General features: G+C 49.9%; 1 long non-coding RNA gene across 2 annotated transcripts in view; it reads right to left on the bottom strand.

The window, feature by feature from the left end:
* Positions 1-23,260, bottom strand: part of LOC132360678 (uncharacterized) — a 68,741-nt gene that overhangs the window by 16,675 nt on the left and 28,806 nt on the right. The window contains exons 2-4 of one of the 2 annotated variants that reach the window (XR_009501157.1): positions 14,289-14,477; positions 3,643-3,764; positions 2,836-3,123 (exon numbers count right to left, since the gene is read on the bottom strand). This is a non-coding gene — a long non-coding RNA (uncharacterized LOC132360678). The remainder of the gene's footprint in view (positions 1-2,835; positions 3,124-3,642; positions 3,765-14,288; positions 14,478-23,260) is intronic. The other variant, XR_009501158.1, reaches the window with a different exon arrangement.

A 23,260-nucleotide genomic window follows, 5' to 3' on the forward strand; every position in this document is an offset into this window, starting at 1 on the left:
GCCCCACCTTCCCTGAAATCAGGGAGAAAGGAAGAGAGAACAAAATGGTGCCTCTGCCCTGGGCTTCTAGAAGGCCATGGAGCTGGGTTGGTGTCACACAGCTCCTGCCGCTTTAGCTCTGGCAAGGTGCTCTGCATTTAATTTCATGAATCTGGAGGCTAAATGAGGTTAGAGAGGTGTGATACAGCAGGTACAGGGCAACCTCCCTCCTCCTGGCCACCCCAAGGACAGGTTAGGAACGAGAGGTAGCAGCAGCTCTGTGGGGAGCTGGGCCTGCTGGGGGTCCTCTGTCCCTCTTCTCTCACCTCTCCCAGGGGTTGGGGGTGGCAGATAAAAGAATCACTGCCTTGCCCTTGCCTTCCGGGGGCTCTCAGCTTGCCCTGAGTTAAAAGAGCTGAAGGGAGTTATTTCTGCGATTTGTTTAGTTGACTCCTTGTCTGGGACTACTGAGCCATGCAATCGTAATCATGTGACCCTGACACAGGAAAAGGCTTTGGGAGGCGCAGGCAGACCCCTGAGTCCCTGCTCACCCCAAGGTGGGCTGGTGTCTGAGCGGGAGGCCCAGGTGGAGGTGAAGCTCCTCCAAACAGACGGGGTCCAGATTCCCAAGAGGAGGGACGAGGAAGCAGATGTGTTGGGGGCCCAGGAAAATTTCCTGTCGCTGGCGGCTAAGCTTATCCTGAGGGTCTGTGTATGTGAACCCTGACCCAGGACCTGTGCGGGCCAGAAGCCCAGTCTAGCTGCACCTAATGCGTTCCCCAGAACTCAGCACCCCGAGCAAGGTCAGAGCAGGGGTGGCAGGCGGCAAGAGCTCGTGAGCCGTCCTCCAGCCCTCGCCTGTCTGGATGGGAGCACCAAGCTCTAGAGGCTCAAGTTTCTACTTTCTCAGCTCCCATCCTCCGCCCAACCTGCCTCCCCCTCAAAAGCGAAACAAAACAAAAAACAGACCCAGCAGAGCAGGGTGGACGGGCCGCAACCAAATTGTCACCCAGCTCATCACCACCCATAGCCCACCGGCAGGCCACGCGGCTGTCTGGAGTAGACAGGACTGGCCATCAGCTGTAGGGGCTACAAGGTTCAGAAGCTCCAGGGAATTCAGGACAGAGTACAGTTACTGGGGCTGCTTGTCCCAGGCCCGGAACTGGAGTATTCTGCCTGACAAAACTTGGACTTGTCATTTGTAGGGCTAACAGTGGGAACCATCCTGAAATCCAGGATGCAAGGTCACCCCACCAGCATCAAGTGGCCTTGGGGCCTCTTGTGTCTCCACACCCAGCCTTGCTTCCCTTCTGGGAATAGGATGGGGGAAGTCGAGCGGCTGGAAATCGCACTCAGGCATTATTCCTCCGCGGCCCTGTGCCCCGTGCGGAGGAGTTCCTCGAGGAGCAGACGTTTCCAATGAAGGGCCCAGACTAGGGCCCCGGGGGAGAACAGGACAGCCGTGCCCCTTGGCTCCCAGGGAGGGGCCGCAGCCCCCGAGCCCCTGAAAGCAGGAGCCGCCTAGTGAATGGAACACACACTCACTTGAATTCTCAGCTCCTTTCAGGAAATTGCCAAGTTGGCCCTTGGCTTTCTCCTTCCCGGAGCCCCTGCTCCGTCTCCATAGCAACCGCCTCCCCATCCTCGGGAGCCTCTCCCGGTCCTGCCCGCCCCTCCCCCCCAGCGCCCTCGGCGTCTCATCTGTCTGGGTGGGAACCGGGATTAGAGTTCGTCAGGGCCCGGGATGCTTTTCCCAGGGCCGCTGTGCCTTCGTGATCCTTTTGCGCCGCCCGGCCCCTGCCCCAGGCTTTTCAAGTGCCCAGACTTAATGACTGGCCCTGGGTTTCCTCCTCTTCCCTTTCTCTGCCTCCAATAAAGCGGGAGAATTAACCCAGGTTTTAAGTGCCCCGTTTCCAAGCTGCATATCAAAGGGGGCTTCCCCAAGCTGCTTCTGCATTTCAAAGGGGCTGATTTATCGATTTCACTTAAACCGGCACATTTTGGGGGAAGAGTTTTACCCAGAGGTCAAACCCTAGAAAAACAAATGGATCCCCGTTCACCCCCTCCTGGGGTGCTGTGGGCTATTAGTATGTCAACTGCCAGGGGACAGAGGCAGGTGAGGAAACAGGCTGCTGGCACTCTTCAGCAGCTTGGGGCCAGATTGTGCAGGGACTAGCCTGGGCCCCAATTCTCTCATGTCCTCTGAAGGCTGTGCTGTAAAGAAAAGGGGAGTGCACGGAACCATTCCCGACGTGGTCCAAGTCCTGATATCTGTTCCCTGCTTCCTCAGTCTTTTCTGGGGGTCCTAACCTGGGTCCTGAACAGCCTCTGGGCCTGAGTTAGCCATTCCAAGTGCTATGAGGGCGCTCACGGGCCCCACTGATTCTGCCCCTCCAATGTGACCCTGGCCCCTGTGCTTCCCTGATTCATTTCCTTTCTCCAGCTCTCACTGTGGACGCTTTGCAGGCACTTACTGTTCAGCTGCTCTACCAGCGGGGCCACTGAGTCACCCGCACTCCCGCTCCCTCCTACCGTCTCAGTGGAACCTCGCCCACGCCTTTCCTTCCCACATGCAGCGGCACATGCGGCCACTCACTCTCCCCCCCCCCACGCCCCCTTCCACCCAACCTCAACTCAATAAACTGTCCTTATTATTTCCTGCCCCCCAAAGGAATCATCCCCAAAGCCCGGAACCTTTCTTTCCTGTCTGTTCGTGCTGCGCCACCCCTCCAGCAGACTCTCGCAAATCTCCCTGGAGAGTGTAAGGTCCTTCCTCTGATTTAGTCCAGATCTGAGTCCCAGGCTTTCTCAGGTTTTAAGTCACCACCAAATGTGCAAGTCCCGCAATGCACTAACCAGAAAAGCCGCAGGCGAACAGCAATGAAGAAATCTTCAGGAGGCTGGGCAGGTGGCACCCATCTCGAGGAACTCCTTACTTAGTAGCACTGAGGACAGCAGGAGGAGAAGCAGCACCCAAAAGCGATCTCTGGAGAGGATATCCTGAATCAGGTTCTCGGAGGCAGGTTTCCCCTTAAAGGATACATCTCTGTTTCTTTTTCTCATTCATCCATTCATTCACTCACATGGCCTTTATGGAGTGCCTGCTCTGTGCCAGATGCAGCGGGAGCTCCTGACAGGGCCACTCTGGAACAGGGGAATTAGACAGCAGGGCCAACCATTAATTACAGTGTGAGTAGATCAGCCCTCTCTTTCATAAAGAGGCTGGCCACTGGAGCTGAGCTCACCTAACTCTCTCTGTAGGGGGGATCCAGGGAAGGCTGCAGATGGGGGGACCTGATCTGAGTCTGAAAGATGAGTGGGAGCTTATCAGAGAAACAAGCATATTCCAGACAGAGGGAACAGCAGGTGCAAAGGCATGGAGGCGCCCCAAGCCACCACATGTGCTGGTGTTAGGCAGATCAGCGTGGCCAGCATAGAGAATGTGGAGGAGGGAATTGTGGGGAGATGAGCCCGGAAGGACAGAGGCAAGGTTGTGATCACCATGCCAAGGGATCTGGATGTTGTGGCTGAGCTTCAGAGCACGTGAAACCCAAAGAGGAGACTGAAGGAGGTAGGGCTACTGTATCTAGCCCACCGCCCCCTTCACCCTCACCGCTAGCTTCTTTGTAGGGCTACACGGGCTCAGACCCTGACTTTGTTTACCCTGCTCCACCAGGGAAGAGAGACAGGCTCTTCTCCGGGAGGCCTTGCTGCAGAAAGCTCTCATCACTGCCTCCTGAGCTGGGGAGCCTCAGTAGAACATGCGAGGGGAAACTTCTCTCTCCCTAGAAAGAGGGAGACAGGAAAGGTTAGGAGCAAACTACACAGGGACTGGTAATATGTACAGACGAGGCAGGGAGGATGTGGACCGAGAATGAAAATACTGCCCATGGCCCAGGACCCCACAGAGCAGAATTTTTGGAATTTTATAGAAGGAACTCCTGGGAGGGGGTTGGACTAGGGTCTCTAAGGTCCTTCCAGTGCCACATTTTGTGATACCAGAGCTGGTGCCACAAAGCAGACAAGCCCATCCCGTCATCATTTTAGCTTCCTGTTGCAAAGGCGGTAAACTGCCCAGCCCAGGCCGAGCAAGCCATACGCACGCAGCAGGACTCCCATTTCTGCAGCCCATTTCTGCAGCCCAAGACATCCAGAAGTCTCTGCAGAGCACATTGTCCTAGGCATGGGACTTCTGAAGTCACAGGAGATGGGGAACAAAACAAAGATCAGGGCATGGTTCTCAACCCTCATCTTTATGATGTTCCTCAAGATCCAGGAGTTGAATAACCTGCCATTCACACATTTCACATGCAAACAATAGACTTCGTACAATAGATATGTTCCCCCAAAGCTGTCCGGGGTTAAAATGGTGCAATTCAAGTAATAATTTTAGATGTCTCAGGAGGAGTCAGTCTTTGTACAGTGTGTTCATGTAATCTGGATAATTTGGATAACTGTCATGTATCTTGGGTTGGCTTAAAGCCAGGCGCCATCCCGAACCAAAACAGGAGCATTGACTGTGTGTGGCCTGGCGCCTCCCACTTGGACCTGCACAGTCTGTCAAATGTCCCTCTTAAGTCTTGAACTCCGCACTTGATTTCACTGGCATCTCCGGCCCCTGGTGACTTGCCCCAGAGTCACCCTCCCAAGCACCTTCCTCCATACCCTCTTTGGGGCTTTTTCTCTTCAGTGAGCATTTGCTAACTCTGTCCGAAGCTCAGGATATGCTGAGGGTGTGAGGAAGGGAAGAAGGGAGGGAGGGAGGGAAGACTCCACCCTGCCCTCGGGGAACTTCCCCATGAGGAGGGACCCCCTGCTCTGCTCTTCTGGGGTATCAGCATGCCCCTGGGCCATGGGAAGCCCCACATAGGCTGCCCCAGGCTCCACCTGGTCAGGTCTTGCTTGGAGGCATTTTTCAGGCAGCTGCAATGCCGGCAGCAAGCCCTGACTTTTCCAAAGGCTGCCTTTAGCCTGTCCCAGTTTTGCTTCTCCTCCATCCAACTCACGAGAGGAGGGGTAGAGAGGGAGAGAAAAAATCCAATCATGCACAAGAATCGTATTTTCTGTCTTTCCCTCTGAACTTTCATGGCTTCAGCCAAAACACTGCACCCCCTTCTCTCTGTGGGCTCAGAATCTATGCCCTGTCACCTGGACCAGGCCTCCTCCTCCCGCTTAGACCCGCCAGCCCTTCAGGAAAGCTATGCTCTAGTAACATTATCTCATCTCCTCCTCTTTCTGTAACTGGTCTCTGGCCTGCAGTAAGGTCACAGCTCTCCACTGCCAACCAGAGCCCACATCCCTGATTCAGCAACTGAGGCAGGTGTTTAAGAGAGTCTGGGTGAGGGCCAGTGGAAGCCAAAGGAAATAACATTGGTCTGATTTGAGGCCTTCAGGAGTGAGTCACCCCTCAGCCCATCAACCCTCACGTTACACAATATCACACCCACATTATTCATGAGTGATCATCTTCGGTTTACTAGACAGCAGAGCCCAACCAGGACTTTGGGAGCCTGAGCATGACTTATTGGTCTGCTGTGAGCTCAGCATCTAGTACACGTCTTACCTCTATCCAAAAAATGAAGTGCTAGAGCACCGAGTCAACGAGGCTCATCCTCGGAGTATCTTCCTGAGGACTCTGGTCACCCCTGAGCAGTCAGTCCTGTATTTCACACCTTAGAAAAGTGTTCCCTGTGGATGCAATGAATGGGAAGGGTCCTGGGGGGAAGGTGGGGGCAGGCTGGCCAGTGTTTGCAGCATCCTGGTCCAGCCCTCCTTTGCCCACAGTCTTGGGCTGGCACTTCTGGCTGCAACCCGCATCCTGCATCCTATGGGATAGACCAATGTTATCTTTGTTTTTCACTCCTTCTATGCAGATCAAATTGAGGACCCACCAAATTGGAGTTGGAATCAGATAGTGGCTTTCCTTCACATGGGGCAGAGGGGGACTTTTCTGGGCATAGTGGGATAACACTGTGGCTGTAAATGTGGCTTTGGAGACCCAGAGACCTGGGCTCAAGTTCCAACTCTGCCACATGCCAGCTCAGCAAATGACTTCACTTCTCTGAGCCTCAGCTTCCTCTCTTATAGAATGGGAGTAATAATAGCGACAACCTTGTAGAACTGTTGTTCTACTGAGTTTTTAATGACCTTGTGTTCGTAAATGCCCAGCACATAATAAGTGCTGCTTAAACGGTCCTGCCATTGTGCTGCTGTTGTTGTTACTATTATTACCACTGTTACCACCATTCTCCTTGGGCCAAAGTTGTCTATTACATAAGGAGCCTTATTTATTGTCTTATTTATTTTTGCATTCTCAGCACCAGGCACACAGTAAGACACAGTAAATGGTGATTAAATTAAACTTCAGAAGGTGAGGAGCCTCAGAGAGAAAGTTTGTCATGTGCAAAGGTCCTGTGTTGGGAAGGTAAATGGCACATTTGAAGAAAATGCTGTAGAAAAAAAAATACAAGTATCAGCTGTAGGGGATAAACAGATGCCCTAACCAACCTTCCTATCCCATAATTTGCAGCACAAGGTCACTGAAGCCTGGGGCCTTGGTGCCTGCTCAGGGCCTTCCGCTTTCCTCCCTGGCTAGGAAACTTCCAACAGGACAGAAATGCCTAAGGACCCAGAGGAGTGGAAATATCCCGAGAGAAGATGCTGAGGCCTTTAGTGTTTAGTTGCCATAAAGAAAGAATCCCCCAAACCTGTCTGGGCAATTTGTACTTGGAACTGGATAACTAGGAAGCAGAGAAGGAAGTGGGGGAGGAAGCCCAGGAGGTGGGACTGTGGTTGCCAGGTGGGGTGGGGGGACTTTGTATACAAAGGCAAAGGCAATGATGAGGGGAGGCAGGGGCTCTGCCTTCCATGTGGCTCCTAAGGCCCCAACCAACATGCCCACAATGCATGGGTACAGCCCAGTGCCACCAACGACACTGAAGGCTATCTCCCACCTCCACTCTTCTCTCCTCCCACCCTCTCATTCCCCCCCGTTCTGCTACAGCCTCCCTCAACTTAACCTATTCACCCTCCCAGGGGTACTTGTGTTTAATAAAAAGAAGGGTCTCAACGTGCCAATGCAGGAGCTCCCTAACAGTTCCTTTTCTGGCCCTCAGAACACAAGGAGCAAGATTTCTGGCAGAGCCTGCTGGGGCCTCTGGGACGGGATGGGGTCTGAGGAGGCTGAAAGGCAATAGGAACCAGACCCAAGGTGGGTCTCCCCAACTCTTCGTCCTAGAACCTAGTTACACTGTGTCTTTTTAAAGTCAGGTTTATTTCAATGTAATTTAGAAACAGTACAATTCATCCATTTAAAAATATAGCTCTATCCGAACTTACGGTTACCAGGGAGAAGGGTGGTGGGGAGGGATAGATTGGGAGTTTAGGATTGACATGTTGTACACACCACTATATTTAGAAAACTCTGCTCAATACTCTGTAATAACCTAAATGGGAAAAGAACTTGAAAAAGAATAGATACATGTACATGTATAACTGAATCACTTTGCTGTATACCTGAAACTAACACAACATTGTTAATCAACTATACTCCAATATAAAATAAAAATTTAAAAAAATATAGTTCTATGAGTTTCAACATGTAACCACCAACGCAATGAAGATACAGAACAGTTCCATCACCCCCGCACCAAAATTCTCCAGTGTTCTTTGTAGTCAACCCCTGCCCCCAGCCCCAGCCCCTGAAAACCACTCTTCAGTTTTTTCTTCCCTGTGGTTTTGCCTTTCGTATAAATGGAATCATACAGTATGTAGCCCCCAGGGTCTGCCTTCTTTCACTTAGCCCAGTGCACTTGAGATTTGGCTGTGTTCTTGCATGTACCAATAGTTCGTTTCCATCGCTGAGTCACTAGTGTCCCCTATATGGGGCGTAACAGTGTGTCTAGCCATTCAGTAATCCAACGATATTTGGATTGTTCCCAGTTTTGAGCCCTTATGAATAATGCTATTATAAACATTTGCATACAGGTTTTTGTATGGCCATAAGTTTTCATTTCTCTTGGTAAATACCCAAGTGTGGGATTGCTGGGTCATAAGCGTATGGTTAACTTTACACCAAACTGCCAAACGTTGTCCAAAGTGAGCTGCACCATTTTGCATCCCCACCAGCAATGAATGAGTTCCACTTGCTCCACATCCTCCCCAGTCCTCGGTATTGTCAGTTTTTTGTTTTTAGTGTTTTTTTATTTTAGCCATTCTAAAAGGTATGTAGTGGTTTCTCATTATGATTTTAATTTAATGATTAATGATGCTAAACGTCTTTTCATGTATTTGCCATCCATGTTTCTTCTGTAGTGAAGTGTGTGTTCAAGTATTTGCCCATTTAAGAAACTGGATTGTTTTCTTGTTATCGAGTTTTGAGAGTTTTTTATATATTCTAGATACAAGTCCTCTGTTAGATACAGGTTTTACAAACATCTTCTCCCCATCTATGCCTTGTCTTTTCGTTTTCTCAACAGTGTCTTTTGAAAAAAAGAACTTTTTAATTTCGAGAAGTTCAATTTGTCAGCTTTTCCTTCTATGGATTTATTGTGCTTTTGGTGTCATGTATAAGAAATCATTGCCTAACCTAAATCACAAAGATTTTCTCCCATGTTTTCTTCTTTTACACTTTTAGGTTTTTTTCCTTTTATACTTTTGCTCCTGTTTCTGTCTTTTATACTTTTATGTTTTACATTTAGGCCTATGATTTATTTTGTGTTATAGGCCAAGGTTCTTTTTTTTTTTTCTTCTTTTTGCATATGAATATCCATTCTCCATTGAATTCCCTTTGCACTTCGTCAAAAATTAACTGACTATGCATGTGTGAGTATATTTCTGCACTCTCTGTTGTGTTCCACTGTTATAAATGTCCATCCTTTCATCAATTCTCCTGTCCTGATTACTCCAGTTTGATAGTGATTCTTAAAATCAGGGAATGTGAGTCCACCTAGTTGCACTGTGTTCCTGCAAGGCCCTCCTCTTTCCCGTGGTCTTTCGGGCCAGGAGGCAGAGGCTGGACAAAGCTCCAAGGCCCTGATGTGGCCTTGCCAGCCCTTGTGATGCAATCCCCACCGGCTCATCTCCTATCACCCTGCCTGCAGGAATGACATGCTTATATTCTCTGCTTTTACCCAGCAACGTCAGACCTCCAAGTCTTTGCCTGCACTGCAACCTCTGCCTGGTAGGCCCTGCCTCTGGCCCCACCCCACCCCTTTTTCTTCTCCTGGTTAACTTGGATCATCCTTCAAGGCTCAGCTAAGGCATGCTCACCTTCAGGACACCTTCCCTGACTTCCGGGGCTGGCTGAGTGCCCGACTCACTGTTTCCATGCTCCAGCCCCCAAGCCTCCCTCTATCCCACATTCAATCTGTAGACATGTAAGTGACTGTCTCTCCCTCTGCCACCAACTCCCCGGAGCACATAATGTGTCTACTTTAGCAGGCTTCTCCTGGTGCCCAGCCCAGCACCTGGAACAACGTTGGTGCCAACACATGGCTCTTGAATGAACAGAATCGGTGGCACGTTCCTCAGGGCCCCATGTCAGTGACAATGGGAAGACGCCAAGCTCACAGCCCAGCCTAGAGAGGTGATTAGCTGTCTACCACTTTCTCCTCCTCCCCCTGGTGTTCTTGTCAGAGGCCTCGGAAGCCTCAGCTAGTAGGGAAGGATGTTCAGAAATTCTGGCTCCTGAGAGAAAAGGAATTTCCCCTAAAGATTCGGGATCTCATTAGGAATAGCCAGGGGAACAAGTGTGGCCTCCTCAAAAGGTTCCCATGTAAGCAATTCAGCTCTGTGGCTGGAGTGTGGACTGGAGTCAACTGCCCAGATCTGTTTGGGTTCAGAGTACACAAACCCACTGCTGCCTTACCTCTAGGGCAAGTTACTTCCCTTCTCTGGGCCTCAGTTTCCTCATCTGTAAAATGGGAACAATCAAAGTGCCTCTTCTTTGGGTTGCTGTAGGGATTAAATGAGTCAATATATGTACAAATAAATATAGGTGCATACTTAAATATATACTTACTATAATAAATAGAACAAATACCCAGTAAAGTTGGGTTGTTATCATTATTTGGGAATTGAGACACCCTTGATGTCCACTGCTGTCAAGAAAACATGTGAGCACAGCTTCCTCTCCCACCGGTAACCACCCCCTTCGGGCAGAGGTCAAGGCCATCAGCTCCCCACTACAGCACTGCTGCTCCCGGAAGCCACATGCTGGGGAACAAGCCAGCATTGGGGACAGACTACCGCTGCCTCAGTGTCCCTGTGTACCACTCAGGTGACCAGCACTGTGGAAATCCCTACCTAATGAGGCCTGGGTGGGAGTTCAGACCCGGAGTCCTTGGAGTCCTTGGACAGAGATGTGTCAGCTTCAAGGCCAGAGCAACTAGACCGTCTGCTATGCGAAAGGAAGCTCACTTGCAAGGGAACCCCGCGAAGCAGAGTGCTGTTTGCCCATAGGTTGGGTCCCCCTGAAGGAAGGGGTCAAGAGAGCACCACTGACTCTATTCCAGGGCAGAGCACGGAAAACTGTCTGAAGATGAGAGACACTGAGGTGCAGAGGGAGGGAACCCCGGTGCATCCAGCCTTCCTCCCTGACCTCAGGCCACACACCTGGCTGTGTGCTCTACTCAGAGTGGGATGTTACATTCACGAGAGCCCCGGTCAATGCAAAGGGCCCTGTTTTCAAAGAAGAAAACGGCCTCTGGTTCTCGGAGAGCCTGCCCACCTCCTGCGCCTCTCACACCTGGGCCACTGGACATGGGCCTCCCCGTTGGCGGCCCCAGGAGGGAAGCAGCTCCCTCCTCCTTGTCCCATTGGTTCTGGCTGGACCCCCTCGTTCCTCGGGCCCCTCTCCCCCCAGCACCGCCTCCCCAGCCCCTGCAGATCTGAAGAGGGTGGTGGAGGTCTGGCAGACTGGGTGCCTTGAAGTGCTGGCCAGGGAGGAGTGGGTGGACAGCGCCTTTGCCAGAGCCCTGGGGAAGAGGGCAGGGCATTCTTCAGAGCCCATTCAGTCGCTCAGCTATTTCCTGCCCTGGTCCAGCACCCGCATGCTCCACCTGCTCTTACTTAACCATTTCCTGTTTACTGCCTGTCTCCTGCCGCCTCCAAGCTCCAAGGCAGCAGCCAGCAGCCCAGCCAGAGCTCCCCGGATGGACGCCTGGACGCCTGGACAGACGAGGCCGGATGGCTGCTATCTGGGCGGTGGGTGATGCTCTGGTCTCTCCTTTCAGTCAGTTTCATCAACCCCAGGGCTAGATAGCATGACCCGGCTTCCCCAGGGTTAGGACATGGGCCTGGGAGGAAAAAGAGGACCCTTCCCCGGGAAGGTCATTAGTCATCCCCTCACAAGGATCAGCCATGTCCTCTAGTAGCCTCTTCTTTCCTAGGGGCCCCCTTCTCCGTGGTTACCTGCCCAAAGAGTCTCTCCCGCCCACCCCTACCCGTACACACCCACACAGTTCAGACAGACACGAGAGCCCCCGTGGTCCTTTTCGTTTAAAAGGTTCCTCTGTGACACCGACATCCCGTAGGAGAAATCTTCGGGGGTGTTCTAATTACAGATCTGGGGGCAAAGACTTGGTCCCAATCTCAGCACCGCCCCTTCCTACCTCTTTAACTTGGACAAATTAAGTAACCCATCTGGACTTCAGCTGGGTTTTTTTTTCTTCAAAGAGTAATAATATTACCCATCTCGTAGGGCTATTGTGGCAGTGATATCATACCATCATATGTGAAAGTTCCTGGTACAAAATAAGCACTTGATTCACGGTATTGACTACTATTATTATATAGAGATAAAAGGAAAAAGTATTCCTTTATATATAGCATTTATTGAAAAACGGTAAGGAATCCCTTGCTTCCTTGCCCATCTGAAACCATGGGCTGACATGGAACAAAAGAAGGTAAGAGGTTTTCTCAGCATTTATACCCGCTGGCTGTAGAAATTAGCCCCCGGCCCCAATTATGGAGGCGTGGATGGGGGTGGACCGTAAGAGCAGGACCGGTCCTGCAGGGAGAACTGTGGCTCCATGCGAGGACCCAAAGGGCAGAGAAGGCTGCAGATGTGTCCTGAGAACAAGCCATCCCTGGACACGTGGAAGCCCACGTGAGGCCCCCTCTCAAACACGAGGCTCCCCACGCCAGCTGCCCCAGCCTCTTCTCTCTTCTTCCTCGATGTTGGCACTGTTGACACTTTGGCCAAGATAATCCTTTGTTGTAGGGACTGTTCTGTGCATTGTAAGACGTTTAGCAGTATCTCCAACATCTACGCAGTAAATGCCATTAGCATCCCCCTGCCAGCTGTGACAACCAAAAATACCTCCAGACATTGTCAAATGCCCCGGGGCTGGGGGCTGGCGCAGTGAGAGCCGCTGCTCTAAAGGAAGGCTATGGGCAGTAGAGAGGGGCCCCTTGGTCCTCCACAGGTCCATCCCCCATCTCCCTGCATTCTCCTGGGCCTTCCTCCCCACTCCCCACCCCCACCCCAGGCCTGGCTGGCATGTCTCCCCCAACATCCACTGGAAGAAGCAGTGCCAACTGCCTGGTAAATGAGCCACCCAAAGTCGGCCTCCAAGAGCAGGCAGCCCGCTGCATCTTGGGAAGGCAGCCTGGCCCAGCTGGTGGCAATTAGCGGATGGGCTGACTCAGCAAGAAAGGCCAGCGCTGGGCCAGGGAGTGGTCAGCAGAGGAGTCTGGAGGCTAACAGAAGACTCCAGTGCCTGAGCTGAGCCAGGGATGGCAGGCGTGAGGCAGAGGCAAGGCCACAGGTGGTGTGCATGGGTGCTGACCTGGGCACTTTCTGTTTGGTCAGCAGCCCAGCCCTGGGGAGGCCACTGAGAGCTGACAGGGAGCTCAGGTCCCCAGCTGCTAGGCTATGCCTCCCAAGGGCCCTGAAAGTCCAGCCAGGCTGGACCCCAAATATGCAGTGAACCCAGGCTGGCCACCTTTGGAGCCTCACAGGGGCCCGGGGGCACAAAGCTTCCATTGCAACAGGTTTTATAAGTTCCAGCAAAGGGACAGAAGAGAGCCCTAAGAAGAAGGTGTAGAGGAGGAAACCAGCAGGCTTCACAGAGGAGGTGACTTTGGAGCCAGTTTTGTCAATGAAGAGGAATTCGCCAGGCAGAGAAGCCAGTGGAGGAAGGGCATTCAGGGAAAGGGTGCACAGTCCATGCACAGGCCAGGGCCACCCAAAGAAGAGGGAAAGGCTGCAGCTCTGTGGGGCTGGTGTCGGACCCCTGGTGGGCAGCACCAGGTTTAGCCCTTGGGCCATGGGGTAGAGGGTGGGGTGAGTCTCTGAGTCTCCCCCACGGGAGAGTGGCTGGAGGCCATGTAGAGAACGGGCAGTTTGACTTTGCCTCCCTCCTGCCCCATCTCACCACTGAAGTTCAAATCACCTTGATTCCAAAGTCAAGCTATCCTGGTGTGAGCGAGCTGGCCATTGCTCCTGCAAGAAACCAACCCCAAGTATACCCTGACCTTGGTCAGTTCCCTGGGGAAGAAACTGAGGCTCCCCCCTTGCCCTGCCCAGCAAGAGGACAAGGTACCATCACCTGATCCATGACCAGGGGCAGGAGGCAAGAAATGGAGTGTTTGAGACAGGGTCTGAACACCTTGCTGTCACTGAGTACTGATCACTCCCTGTGATCAGTGATGGGGGGTGGTTACTGTTCTCCCCCCTCATCTTGCACTGGCCCACCGGGGACACCCCTTTCCTCCAGGCCATTTTGGAAAAAGTCACCCTTGCTGTAAGACCATCCCTCAATCACCCCAAGTCAGGGAGAAGATCAGAGAGAGCCAGGGTACCCAGGGCCCAGCCCCTCCCTGCCCTGTCCCTGTGGGTCTGTCCTGTCCCACCCAGTCCCAGGAAAAGGCTGGAACAGTTTCCATTTCCAACATGTCTGGACCTCTCTTTTCTTGCCCAGGTAGCTCTTCTGGGAAAACCTAGAACGGCGGGGCGGGCTTTTGGGGATTGGCAATCTTACATGTTGCTGAAGTACTTTTCTTTAGAGGAACTCAAAACCTCTTACAAGAAACAGGGGTTGTGCCAGCTGTGGGAGGACCCAGAGAAGGAGGGTCACATGCCAAGTGGGTGGCACCTTTGACAGTGGAATGGATGGTCTAAAAGACTGGCTCCAAGGAAAGCAAAACAACAGAATCCAGAAGCTGAAATTGCATCCCTAATACAAGTTATTTGAGGTTAAAGCAGGATTTGCCTTTCTATGGAAATCTATACAAACCTAATAAGCACCGGGGAGGGGGGGGTTGTTGCAGAGAGCAGGAAGAATAGAACAAGATGTGACACTCACTCTGCCTCTGTCTGTCTTTCTATGGTGACAGACTGCTGACGGTGCCTCTAACATGAAAATCTTCCTTCTGAGACTCTGCACCAAGGCTTCCTTCTCCTCCTCTTCATCCAGCAAGGCCCAGATCTCCCACTTGCTGGAGACAGCCACTTTAGGCCACCTCTCCTCCTGATGGTCACCTGTATATCCTACCTAAAAGACAAGGCCATTGCTTTGGAATGTCCTTCTGGTCATCTTTCCTTTCCCACAGACTCACCACCTCATGCTTAGCTCCCCACCGCATTGACCATTCCCACCAATCTTACGTGCCATGACCAATTAACCGTCCTAAAATACTACTTTGATTGGTTACCCATCCTTGTCCAAAGCACATGGTCCAAAATCCCTACCAAGGTACTCAAGACCCTCCACAGACTGATCTTCCACCTCTGGTCCTTTCCAGCATGAAGTCTCTTCTAGATATTTCACTATCTGCTCACCACCACCCTGTGTGCCTCGAGCCTTCCTCCCTCTCCACCCTTCTAGATCCTTCCCATCTATCCTTAGGAACCAGCTCTGCCAGGAAGCCTTCCCATCACAAGCCCCCTTCCACTGAGTCTGTTACCCAGGAGCTTGAGTTACCTCCTTGGGTTTAAATCCAGAACTCTCCCTTCTCCAAAGGCCTCACTATCTGTACTTCTCACTCTGTCCTTATTAACACACGGCCTGGGTTGTGAGCTGTCTCCTCAAAGAAATTGGGTTGTCAGATTTAGCAAATAAAAATACAGGACTCCCAGTTAAATCTGAATTTTAAATAAACAACAACAAAATTTTTTTAGACTAGGTGTATCCCATGTAATATTGGGACATACTAAAAATTTATTTGCTGTTTATCTGAAATTCAAATGTAACTGGGCATCCTGTATTTTCTCTGGCAACCCAAAAAAGAAAACACAAGCCCTTGTCTGGTGCCTTCCATCTCTTTTGGTGTTTGACACTCAGTGGCGTTCTTCAGGACCTGTATTATTGATTGATTCCTTCTATATTCAGTAGGGAATTGCCGGCTTTCATCTGCTGTTGGCCCCAAGACCCAGAGTCCATTTAAATGCCTTTGGTCCAGTCTGAACATCTGTAACAAGTGCAAAGCAGGCCACCTATGAGACTACCTCCTCTTCTCCTTCCTCATTTTAACATTCGTCCTCAAACCCGCACTGGCAGCAGATGGGTTCCAGGTAATAAAACGGAGTGTTTCTTGCTAACCAAAGGAGACAGACGCTCTGGAGCCAACCTGCCTGATTTCAAAGCTCAGGTCGTCTGCATAATGGCTGTGAAGCCCCGAGCAACGATTTAGCATCTGTGAATCAGGGATAATAATACTCCTTACTTTAGAGGGTTGCAGTGGGAATTAAATGAGATAGTGCATGGAAATTGGTGAGTACTCTTACTTACGTGGAAGGCACTCAGTAAACGTGAGCTGACATTGTCAGTGGTTATCTGAGGCTGTGCGTGGCTGTTGGCATCAGCAATCTCCTTTCATTAGCTGCTAAGCTGTCAGAGTGAAACCCACAACGGAGGTCATGTGTGAATGGGCACAAGCAACAGAGCTGTGGTACTCACAGGGGCAGGGTGACCCAGGGAGAAAGGACTTCCCACCTTAGGTGAGGGGGAGCAAGAGTTACAGCGGCTTCCTTCGTCTAAGAGTGCGGTCTGGCCCCACTTCTCCAATTACATTGCAAACTGTCACCCTCCTTTTTGAAGCTCCCTAAAGAATGAGTCTCATATCTTTAAAAGTGTGGTGAGAGATATACTGTCTTCTGTGATGAAATGGCTGCCAGGCTCCAGACCCTACCAGATGTGGACAGAGGAAGAACCACCACTGGCCTCCTTAGGACTCTAAGGGGGACCATCAGGGCCTTGGGGAGACAACTCCCACACCCAGATCTTTCCATGGTCTGCCACCCAGCCCTCAGCCTCCTAGACCTCCGACTCTCCTGAACCTCAACATGGCTGGAGTACCCTGGGCTTTTGGAGGGACTCTACATCAATTCAACAAATATGAAACCCCAAAGGATCAATTTGTTGACTGACAACTCTTTGAATTCACTGAATTCACTAATTTCACAAAACCTTCTTGAATATTCTCAATATGTTTTTCTTAACAGCAATTTAAGAAATATTCAGTTTGTCCAAAGCTCGGAGACCTAGAATGATTTAGTGTTCTCAGAAATATGTTCTTCTTATGAATATATTTTTAAAAAATATGTTATTTAATGAAAATATTTCATTCTTCTTATGAAGGAATCTACTCGAGAAGAATCTATTGAATTGAATAGAATATATTCTTGATGCAGAGTTACTAACGCATTCACAGGCAGAACGAATCAGATGTTCGTGGAGAACATTTTCATTGAATATATTTCAAAAGAGTATTGTTTAAAACAATTTTGGTAAACTGACAAATTTGGTAAATTCAAAGAATTGGCTAACTGATTCCTGAGTACCTTGGCTTTCAGAGAACCAGCCTGGTTCTCATGAGAGAAAATCAACTTCTCCCTCTCGTCATTTATTTACAATTTGTTTCTGAGAACCTCTAGAACAGTGGTTCTCAAACATGAATGTGCATTAGAATCATTTTGCAGCTTGGCTGAGCTGCTGATTCTTGGATTACAGCCCCAGGGGTTCTTGTTCTAAGTTGGGCAGGGACCGGGAATCAGCATGTTTAATATGATTCCAAGGTCACTCAGATGCCAGTAGACCCCACGCCTCACTTTAAGAATCAACTTGGGCTTCCCTGGTGGCGCAGTGGTTAAGAATCTGCCTGCCAATGCAGGGGACACAGGTTCGAGCCCTGGTCTGGGAAGATCCCACATGCCGCGGAGCAACTAAGCCCGTGAGCCACAACTACTGAGCCTGCGCGTCTGGAGCCTGTGCTCCGCAACGGGAGAGGCCGCAACAGTGAGAGGCCCGCGCACCGCAATGAAGAGTGGCCCCCGCTTGCCGCAACTGGAGAAAGCCCTCGCACAGAAACGAAGACCCAACACAGCCAAAAATAAATAAATAAATAAATAATAAATTAATTAATTTAAAAAAAAAAAAAGAATCAACTTTAGGGTGATGGGGAAATGGCTAATCTTGAAGAGTTACTATGATATTCTAAGACAGGATTTTTTTTTCTTTTTTTAGAGTGCTGTGAAATTACATCTAACATTAACACTAGATTTATAAAATAATAAAACCCCTAGTATCCCACCATTCTAACACAATTAACTTTTTTGCAAACAATCTTCAATATGAATGCATACTTTACATATTACCAGAATGTACATACTTACTGACATTCTACCTTGTCCTTTTACTACCATATAAGAAACATTTCCCATCATTTTGCAAAGGCATTATCACTATCATTTCTAATGATTGTGTAATATACCACCTACAGATTTGCTATCATTTATTCAACTAGTCCTCTAATCTTTTATATCTCCGTTGTGCTAAGTTGTTTGCAATTTTTAGCAGCAGCGAACATCTTCAAATGTGCAGTTTTTGGTTTCTGTTGAATAATTTCCTTACAATTCACTTCCAGAACTGGTACTAGTGGTGTGGTGGGAATCTACAGTCATTCCCTGCAGTGAGAACAGAGTAGAAATAAGGTCCAAAGGCCATTCCTAGGATGACATGAAATGTGAATATTGTAATCCTCCATTAAGTCATTCTCATGGAGCCCTAGGAATAAGGATCACAGTTAGTTTTACAGATCAATTTAAGATCAGGTCATTGAAGAAGTTGGACAAGTAGGGGTTCTGAGTTTCTTACAGCATCATGATCTTTGTGTAGCATGTATTGTGAAGTCCTGAGACACTGTAGGTCCTTAATGAGTCCAGTATTCGATGCATAATAAAGATACAACACTTAGCTCGTTAGCAGCCTGGCATAATTGAATTGCACCATTGATACTCCTTGCCACACCACCCAAAGCATCTAAGTAACATCGTCCCGCTGAGTTCTAAGACCTTGGGAAGGGTGGAGCCAATGCCCTCAATTCCCACTCGGCCCTGCCCCCAGCTATTCCGCCAGTAGAAGTTGGAAATGGAGGTCGGTATGTTCTGAAGACCATTAGCCAACTCTCACTTCCTATTTAGAGCTGATGTTGTAACAGGGTGCTGAGGAACCAGGGAAAACCAGGAGGAACAATCTGGTTGCTCTCCAGATGTGTAACATAAAGCGGTTATTCTGATTTTGCTTTCATGCACACAGGATCTTTGTCTTACTGACGCCTTAGGAAGTACTCAACAAAGAGTTGTTGACTGAGTAAATGAATAGATGGCCTTTACCTAGCCTCCTGGACCCCTCAGGCTCCCTGTCCCCCAGGCTGCCTCTCCTTGATGTGCTCTGTAGGGGGCACTCTCACTACGGCCTTTGCTGCAGCCAACACCTGGGATGCGGGCAGCTGTGTCTCCATCCTGGACAGTGCTGACCTTGGCTTTATTTATCTCTTTCATCTGACCTCTTGGAAGCTGTCAACAGGGCTCACTCTCCGCAGGACAAAAGGCAGGCAGATGGGGGCATTGAAGCACAGACTACGTGCAGGATGTTTATTAGCTGGTTGACCACTCTAGCAGCTATGAAGCCTCCTTTTGTAAGGCATCATGGGAACATCCTCTGCCTAGAAACTGGAGCCCGGGTTCTTCTTCCCCAGCTGTCTTCTCCATCTCTCGCCAGCCTACTTGAGTTTTCCTCCCTGGCTGTCCAAGCAACATCTCTTGGCAGGTCTCCACCTCCTCTTCTGAGATCCAGCTACCCCAGCTAAGAAGTCAGCTTGTAAACTCAAAACCAAGGAAGTCCTTCCTTTCTCTGTGCTCGGCCTCCTCCCAGGCCTAGCATCTCTATGAGCCTCACCTGGGCACCTAAAGCCCCCTATCTCATTTTACAACAACCAGGAATAGATGTTAAAGGCGGAGTCTTGGTTCCACCAATCACAGACCATACATTCATGTGGGGACCACAGGGGGGAAGCCACCTGCATCCCCCCTCCACTTCCTCTTCCTATAATTCTGAATCTCACATAAAAAGTAGAGAGGAATGCTTCCTGTCCCAGCCCAGCTGTCAAGAGATGAGCTAGAGAGGGCCGCCTCCATCCAGTTGGCCCAGGTTGAGGCCCAGACAATCAGACACCTCCTAGTTCCCACGCTCAGGCAGCAGGCCTGAAGCAGAACTGGTTTCATAATCTCACCTCTGCCAGTGCTTTTTGCATAATGATCTGCCTTTTGGTTCCCACATCACAATCATAGTATTTATCTATGCAAAACAGCACCTCATTAAAAAAAAAGAAAAGAAAAGAAACACACCACCATTGGCCCAACCCTTCATTAGAGTATAATGCACAAGCCCTGGGCACACCTAGGGTGGAACCAGCACCCAGACTGGTCTGGTTTTAGGCTTCTAGGCCTCCCTGGTGCTCCTCATACTAGCTCTGCCCCCACCCTCTCCTCATTCCCCCTGAGTGAGCTGGGCTGCTCCCCAAATCTGTGCAGTGGGAGATGACAGAGGAGCCCTTTGGGACCAAGAGATGGGTCCACGGGGGAATCCCTACCTCCAAGAGGCCTTTGTCCCCAAAATGTTATTTCTAAACCCCTTTCTGTTGTTTTCAGCCTAATTTGTATAATATTTGCTGACTACTGACTTTTTTTACTTTTGTTTCTCGTTAGAATCAAAACTCCATGAGAACAGGAACCGTGTTACACTTTTTAGGGCTTAAACCTAAAGCCCTAAAGTGCTTGGCACATAGTAGGCCCTCATTAAATATTTCTGGGATGCCTGATTCAATTTTTGACTTCATAATGATAAATTCCGTGATTGTTTCTCTGCCAAACTATTCCCTGTACACCACCCCCTTTTGTTTCCTTAAACAATTCTTTCAATCCTTAATGCCCCAGGTCTTGGAAATAATAGTTAAAACGCCTTCCTTTTGAACAATAATGTTATGCTTTTTGTATTGTTAGAATGATTTCAATTCAGTGTGCAATATTTAAGAGATACAGAAAGGAAATCAAGAAAAACAGAACACCCCTGTTCACACCAACAAAACCCCCCAAAGCATTACTATTACAGCTGAAGCCCCCAGGCTATCCTGACACCATCAGCCCCTTCCCCTTCCTCCCCTTCAGAGAAAAACCTATAGCCCAAATTTGGTGACCATCTGAACTGTTTTACAGTCTACCTATTAGGTTTGCCATCAGATAAAAGACTAACGCTATTTTTCCTCTGAAGCTATTTTTTTCTTGTTGTTTGGGCTTAGGAGACAATGTGGACAGGACAGGGCACAGTATGTACTGCAAGCCAGGGTCAGACATGTGTTCTCAGCTCCACCCCTGTGCCACACCTGCTCTGCGTCCCAGTTTATCTGTAAAATGGCCCTAATAATACGTGTCTCTTCCCCACTCCTCAGAGTGTGCAGATGAGTGAGATAAATGTAAAGCGCTTGGAGCATCAATCAAGGAAGAGAGCACTAGATAACCCCCAAGAGGGCAGGTAGCACACGAAGCCTCAGCAGGCACCCAAAGCAGATTTCTCACGCCTGAGAAGGGCGGGCTGAGTGCATTTTCCCTCCGGTGCCCAGGCCCACAATGCAGGCACCTTCTCACTACCCAGACAGCTCAGCCTCGTCTCCATGGGGAGGCCTCCCATCAAGGCTGTGTCATGAGACAGTGTCACCTTCTGGCCACGGGGGACTCATTGCATCAGCGGAATTGGCAATGTCTTGCCCACACTGCGTCTGGATCTTTCCCGTCTCCCTTCTTGCCTTGTGTGAACCGCAGCTGTACCACCTTCACAGCAAGCTCCTAAGGGATGGAGGGGATCAGGCCAGCTATACTCCAGGAGGAACGGAGAGAAAGTCCCAGCAGAGTTACCCCAGCAGTGGCAGTGTCTGTGAGATCTGTGCGATCGCACCAAGGAAGTAGGCCGGGGGGGGGGGGCCATAAAGTTGAAGACTCCCTGCTCCCGGGACCCCAAGAGAGAAACAAAGTTAAAAAACACAAAGTCAACATCAAAATACAAACATAAAAAATAGCTCATTTCCACGTACGGCCATCTACCCACATTCACACCAGAGGGCTTCAAGTGTGGGAATCACGTAGGGAGAAGCAAAGCAAGATTGTCCGGCTGGTCTACGAGGCTCCAGAAGGCACACGACCTGAGGCAGGATAGTCAGAGGACAGAGGCCATAGACTGAGGTTTGCCCAAGACACCAGCACTTGACTCACCACGGGAGGCCTCTGAGATCATGTGATGATATGGTGGAAGACAGGGGCAAGGCGGGTAGGTAAAAGAGTTTACAAACACAGATGTTATCTATGCTGCAGAAGTCACTGTCATCGGAAAATATTCCCACGTGTGCTAAGTGCTTTCAGCACTCCAGCGAGAGAGGTGATTCAGAGGGCTGACGTTGCAGACAAGAGCAAGTATGGGAGCAGCAGTGGCTCCCACCCTTGAATCTCCAGGATTCACTGCAAATTCCAGGTACCCATCCTGTGGCTAGTATTCCAGACAGCCCTCGGGACCAACAGTTCTCCTCGAAAAATCCCAAAGACGTGCGCTGGTGGAAGAACTGGAGGCTTGGAACTCCAACATGGGGTGTCACACGTGGCTGCAGATGAAGACTGAGAGGGTTGGGACTGGAAAGCAAATGCCACTATTGGGGACTTTCCTGGGGGAAGAAAGAATCCTGGGCTAGAGAGCTGAGTTCTAGACCGAGCTCAGCCACTTACTATCTGTGTGGCCTCGGGTGAGTCATTCCATCTCTCGGGGCCTCAGTTTCCTCGTTCGCAACACAAGGGGATTGGGCTGAATTACCTCTAAAGTCCCATCACGTTTACTTCCTAAGGACAGTATCAAAGGTCAGGGAAGAGACCGACATTGGAGTCTTCCTAGATGTAATGCTCAGAGCCACCTGAATAGAATGGAGTGTCGAATTAGAACTTGTATTTGGGAAGCATCAGAACAAACTGTACAGCCCCGCTTCCCACAGCCACACACAACACCTGACCTCGTTGCCCTGACGGTCAGAGTATGAGCCAATGCACTCCAAGTTGGGCAACCCGATTCTGGGTCTAGTGCTTCTGCCGGCTGCGACTTCAGGCAAGACGGTTGTCTTTTGGCCGTGCCTGTTTCCTCATCTCTAATAATCTCTGCCTCCTCCTTGCCCTGGGAGGAAGCTGTGAGAATTCACTGAGTAACGTACATAAAGCACTTAGCTTGCAAAGGGAGAAGAGTCCCGCATAAACAGAAGATGACGATGGTGGTTGTAACAGCTGCTTGATTCCCTTAACTCTTCCCCAGCCCTTCATTTGCTGATGCCAGAAACTAACCTGATGCCGGAAACTAACCTGTCGTGAGTCACCACCGTCTTATTCTCAAGGTTGGTTCAGAGAATTCCCCTTGAGCATCAAGTTCGTGCCTAGCCTCATGGCCAAGTGACAAGACGTCAAAGAACAAGGCTGAGAAAACATGATGCCAAACCTCCCTAATGCCTGATTTCACTTTGCTTTTTACCCACTAGACTGTACGTTTCATAAAGACAGGGACAACTGGGCCACCATGTTGCCTAAGTGCAGCATTCAGCTGGCACTCAATAAATGAATAAATGAATGAATGAAAGGCACAAACTGCCCAGGTGAGATTTTGGTGAAAGGAAGGAAACTAATATTTTTTAATGCCCACCCTATGCCAAGAGCATTTTCTGTTTTTATTTTGTTTGCTCCTCTCCACAGCCCGATGGAATCAAAATTATTCTCCCACTTTATGGTTGGGCAAACTGAGCCTTGAGCATGAAGTAGTTCACCAATGTCTCACACTATGTCAGTTGTAGGTGTAGCTTTTAAACCCCCAGGACTGCCTGGCTGGATTCCAGCACAGAGCCTTCAATGACCATGGGAAGCAGGCAACCCCCTTGAATGAGGATAAGCTGAGACGCCTTCTTCAACGGGTGTTTGAACTGG

The sequence above is a fragment of the Balaenoptera ricei genome, chromosome 2 (assembly GCF_028023285.1).
Source record: "Balaenoptera ricei isolate mBalRic1 chromosome 2, mBalRic1.hap2, whole genome shotgun sequence".
Taxonomy (NCBI): Eukaryota; Metazoa; Chordata; class Mammalia; order Artiodactyla; family Balaenopteridae; genus Balaenoptera; species Balaenoptera ricei.